General features: G+C 51.1%; 1 protein-coding gene across 1 annotated transcript in view; it reads left to right on the top strand.

The window, feature by feature from the left end:
- The first annotated feature begins 299 nt into the window (after positions 1–299).
- LOC108802905 (KAT8 regulatory NSL complex subunit 1-like) overlaps positions 300–5608 on the top strand; it is an 84277-nt gene continuing 78968 nt past the window's right edge. The window contains exon 1 of the mRNA XM_018574752.1: positions 300–437. The gene's annotated coding sequence lies outside the window, so the exon portion shown is untranslated. The remainder of the gene's footprint in view (positions 438–5608) is intronic.

Raw genomic sequence — 5608 nt, 5'->3', positions numbered from 1 at the left:
GCCACCGCAGCCTTAGTCTCTCTACCAGCAGCAGCTGGAAGTACCATTGGAGCAGCTTGCAGGGTGGAATGGCTGTCACAAAAGGCAGCCGGCTCGTCCACATTTCACCCTTTCTTCTCCTCGCCGCCGTCCAGTGTGAGCACGGTAGAAGCTTGAACATTTCAGGGATTCCTCAGCAGTGATCACTGGCATGCTGCAGGGCGCCAGCTGCTGGACTGCATGGCTGTGCACCCCTTGAGGCTGGCATGGACTCATCCCCGGGCTGTGGGGGAGGGGGGTGTTGCAGAAGCTCACATTAGTGCAGCTTGTGTGTGTGTGTGTGTGTGTGGTTAGTGCAAGGCTGGAATATGAGGCAGCAGCGATGAACTGTGAGCTCCGTGTGCTGAGGTCTGCAGCTTTCCCCTTCTCTGCACTCTGGCTCTTCCCTCTGGCTGCCTGTGAGTACAATGCTTTGTCCTTTTCCAGCCCTTCCTTCCATGCTCCTCCGTGGGCATGCCTGCCTTCACCTCTATTGTTTTGGAATTTCCCTCCATGTCATATGACATTTACAGATTGAATATTAATTTATGTAACTTTATCCCCCAGAGCATTGTGGGATTTGTAGTCTTTTGTGTTGTGCAGTATGACATGTCTTGCCTTGGCCTTGCCTGTCACTAGCCGTTATGTGAACGTTGCTAGCCATGGCTTGGACAAACCAAGCGGCTCATCGCACGTGTTTTGTTTATTATTCATATAGCTTTGACTGATTTTAGTTTATGGGTGTGCAGAATCGCTCGCTGGCTCTGGTAGTGATCGCTCCCCGTCTTGATTCCTGTGTTCAGTCTCACTCCTCCTGCTGCAGTAAAGGAGAGTCTCGCCTCCTCCACACTCTGGAGTGTTAAAAGAATAGGGGGGTGTTGTGATCGGAGTGTGGAAATCTCCGATGGGTAGCAGTTTAGCGATTCAGCTCTTGACACCTATGGCAAACCCAACTATCACTTTGTAGTGGACTGATCCTTTAAGTCAGGGGTGCATGGCTTTGTATACTGCAGTAGGTGCTGTTCCGGAGAGCAGCGAGCGGGTGAACTGTCTTATGTAACCCAGTTGTAGGACACTGTTTATTGGAAGACTTTGTTTTCTTCCTTTTTGGCTTGTCAGATCGGGCCTGGGCTAGAGGAAACGAATATATTGACTACAGATTAGCGGGGCAAGGCTTGGGTCTGTGCCTGTTGTACTGTGACCTCGTGGCTGCCTGCTTTGGGTGGCAGGCTGACCGTGTACTAAGTGATCAGCCGTGTGCATGCTTTGTGTCTTCCCTCTGCAGAGGAGCTGGGCACGTAGGGGGGGGGATCTCGGCAAGCCAGAGCCGGACACATGGGGGGGTGCTTTGCAGATCAGAGCACGTAGGGGGGCTCTCCGCAGACCAGAGCCGGACACATAGGGGGGTTCTCTGTAGATGAGAGCTGCCATGTAGGGGGGCTCTCCGCAGACCAGAGCCGGACACCTCGGTGGGTTCTCTGAAGATGAGAGCCGCCATGTAGGGGGGCTCTCTGCAGACCTAAGCCGGACACCTCGGTGGGTTCTCTGAAGATGAGAGCCGCCATGTAGGGGGGCTCTCTGCATACCTAAGCTGGACACCTCGGGGGGTTCTCTGAAGATGAGAGCCGCCATGTAGGGGGGCTCTCTGCAGACCAGAGCCGGACACATAGGGGGGTTCTCTGTAGATGAGAGCTGCCATGTAGGGGGGCTCTCCGCAGACCAGAGCCGGACACCTCGGGGGGTTCTCTGAAGATGAGAGCCGCCATGTAGGGGGGCTCTCTGCAGACCAGAGCCGGCCATGTAGGGGGGCTCTCTGCAGACCTAAGCCGGACACCTCGGGGGGTTCTCTGAAGATGAGAGCCGCCATGTAGGGGGGCTCTCTGCAGACCAGAGCCGGCCATGTAGGGGGGCTCTCTGCAGACCAGAGCCGGACACCTCGGGGGGCTCTCTGCAGTTCATTCAGACTGCCACAATCCTGTGTTGATAGAAAGGGTGTCCAGTGGGGGCCACAATCATGTGTTGATAGAAAGGGTGTCTACTGGGGGCCACAATCACAACGTGAAATAAAGCTAGCATGAAGAGCATATGGGAGACATGAATAGATATAATGCATAGATAAAAATATTATATGTATGTGTATTGATTTAAATGTGCCTTATGGGGGGCACAACTTGAGGGGGGGTAGTATTAAAACTATATGGGATAAGTGTATTGATATAAAAAGGTGTCTACTGGGGCACACAAGGATTTGAGTGGCTTTGACAAATTGTGATTTCTAGACGACTGGGTCAGAGCAACTCCAAAACTGCAGATCTTGTGGGATGTTTCCGCTCTTCAGTGGTCTGGACCTACCAACAGTAGGAAATTCATTGAACGGGTCATGGGCAGGCAAGGCTCATTGATGCAAGTGGGAAGCGAAGGCGGGCCTGTGTACTCCGATCCAATAGAAGAGCTACAAATTGCTGGAAAAGTTAACGCTGGTTCTGATAGAAAGGTGTCTGGACATCATTGCAGTTTGTGTATGTATGGTCTATGTAGCTGTACCCTGGTCCGGGTGCCCATGCTGACCCTTGTCCACCACCAAAAGCACCTACAATGGCCACAAGAGCATTAGCACTGGACCAGGGAGCAATGGAAGAAGGTGGCCTGGTCTGGTGGATTACATTTTCTATTACGTCATATGGAACACCTGCTTACCGGTGGAAGAGATGGCCCCAGGATGCACTATGAGAAGAAGGCAAGCTGTGTGATGCTTTGGACAATATTCTGGTGGAAAACCTTGGGTCCTGCCTTCCATGTGGATGTTCCTTTGACACGTACCACCTACCTAAACATTGTTACTGACCAAGTGCACCCCTTCATTGAAACAGTATTCTCTGATGGCAGTGGCCACACTGCAAGAATGGTTCAAGAATGGTTTGAGGAACACAACGACAAGTTTGAGGTGTTGACTTGGCCTTCAAATTCTCCAGATCTCAATCCCATCAAACATCTGAGGGATGTGCTGGAAAAACAAGTCTGATCCATGAAAGCCTCGCCTCTGCAACTTACAGGCCTTAAAGGATCTGATACTGACGGCTTGGTGCCTGATAGCACACCATACCTTCAGAGATCTAGTGGAGTCCATGTCTCAATGGGCTAGGAAAAGGTGGACCTACTCAATATTAGGCAGGTGGTCATAATGTTATGGCTGATCGGTGTATCATTTACAGATAAAAATGTTTTATATTGATACTAAAGGTGTCTTATGTGGCCATAGTCACAATTTAAAAGTAGTATTAAAGCTATAGGGTGGTGAACGCGCTACAAAACATCCTACGCCCAAAGAAGTACAGGAGCTGCTTTGGGGCGTCTTTGTCGCGCGTTTCCATTGGGATACAGCTAGGTAGCCCTCGGAAATGCAAGTTTTTACCGCGAATCGCGCGACAAACGCGCATAGTCAATACGCCTAGGTGTGAACCCAGCCTAAGGCAGGAGTAGGCAACCTCGGTGCTCCAGCTGTGCTGCAACTACAACTTCCATCATGCTTCTGGCTCTGGTAGTTATGCCTTGCAATGCCTCATGGGACTTTCACCACAGCTGGAGTGCCGAGGTTGCCTACCACTGGTGTGGGGGTTCACTGCTCGTTTTTGTTTAGGGGTATTGGGTAAGTGATTTTGACTTGCCTGTCCCTGCTCCCCCAGTGGTCGGCACTCACTTCCTGGCTTGTGGAGTGTCCTCGCGTACAATGAAGGGCTATGGGTCCTGCGTTGTACTTGATGAGGTCTCTGGGCCTTTGCCTGATGGAGTGGGGATGAGGTCGGGGTGCCAGTCTTGGAGCCAGTGGCAATCCGTTAAGTCAAATTCCTTTACACCGGTTCCCCGAGACCTAAGCTGTGTATTGTGGAGGTAGCCCACTGCAAGGGGAGGGGTTTTCTCTGGCCCCCGGAGACATGCTTTAAAGTATACGTAACCCCAAAACTGAATTGTAATATGTAGCTGCACCTGAACTCTATGAAAACAAAGTAGACTTTGTGGCCGGTCACTACTGGATGACAATGCTCCCCCACAGCCTGAGGCAGCTTTGTCATCCCACCATGTGGCTTTAGGCTGATGTACAGGGAGCCTACAAGCCTGTTTGATTGTGCCGCCTTGGCCCTCATTCACATGGACCTCCTGCGTTTCAGGACAGATCTTGATCTGTACACAAACGTTATACTTTCCGGATCAGTTCTCCAGTTTTTACATACATTGATGCCTTCCGAGCATCTAATCTGCCCCTGGGCACATAGATTTCTACAGAACGCAGAGTGTGTGTTTTCTGTTAGGAATCTGAAGGCAGCAGAATTGTGTACTATGGGCCTGTGCAGGCAGCTGCCCTGTGCTCAGTAATCTTGTTCTGCGTTAAACCAAGCTATAAAATTCTGCATCCACCGTCAGTATTCCTACATAATGTAGGCATGTAAACGCATGTACGTGCTGGGATTGAAAATGGTGCTACAGAAATGGAAGGAGAATGTTATGGGGTGATGTTTGACTGGCGTTCACATATATAAACGCATGTTTAAGGAACAACAGGATTTTTTATGGCAGCAAGATCCCGCGCTGTGTTTTATTAAGCCTGTGTGCACAAGTCCTAATATCAAGGGTGGGTCAACTCCGGCCTTCCAGCTGTGTTGAAACTACAGATCCCATCATGCCTTTGCTTCTGGGAGCCATGCCTGTGGCTGTCAGTCTTGCAGTGCCTCATGGGACTTGTATTTGCACAACAACTAGACGGTTGGCATTTGACTACCTCTGACTTATACCATTCAGGGCCAGTTCACACCAGCTCCGGTGCATTCTAGCATGATTTGCTGCTGGAACGCACTGTAGCACATCTTGGCAGGAGGCGTGGCAGTGCATTAAAGTCAATTGCACCACAGCCCGCACCAGAATGCGTGGCACATGAGAGCCTGCGTTTTGGTCCAATGCAGTCTGAAAAAAATACCTGCAAAAATGCTGCTTGGACTGGAATGCAAGCCCTGACGTGCCATGCGTTCTGGTGCGGCCAATCGCACTGCGGAGAGCATGGCCATTGACTTTAATGCACCGCCACGCCCCCTCCCACTCTGAACGCAGGAAGCCAGCCAGGATACGCTCCAGTGCGTTTCAGCAGCGAATCGTGAACCAACCCTAAAACTCACTACCTGCATTTATATGCGTTTACTAATGTCCTATGTCTAAAAATGCTCATCACACGGATCTCTACACCCGATCATACTGCTGGAGGATGGCTGCAAGAGCCTACGTTAAAAAAACAAAACGCACCTAAGGCCTCATTCACACGAGAATCTGTTGGCACGCTGCGTGCACAGCCGTATCGGGGAAGCTCCCGGGAAGGACAGGTGCTGCGTGTGATTAGTACTCCGCCCCCGTCCTTCTCTATGGCAGCTCACCCCAAGTGCAGGTCCTTACGGGTGTCGCTCTGACGCAGACAGACGTGCAGGGCGGGTGAGCATAGAGCGGCTTACTCCCATAGAGAAGGACAGGGGCGCAGCCAGGTCACCAATGCTCCCCAATATTTATAGCTGGTGCCTAACTTTTAAGGTTCTCTAGTTGTTGTCTTTGG

Source organism: Nanorana parkeri, unplaced genomic scaffold (assembly GCF_000935625.1).
Source record: "Nanorana parkeri isolate BGI_ZX_2015 unplaced genomic scaffold, ASM93562v1 scaffold50, whole genome shotgun sequence".
In the NCBI taxonomy this organism is placed as follows: Eukaryota; Metazoa; Chordata; class Amphibia; order Anura; family Dicroglossidae; genus Nanorana; species Nanorana parkeri.
This window is presented reverse-complemented; position numbering and strand designations above follow the sequence as displayed.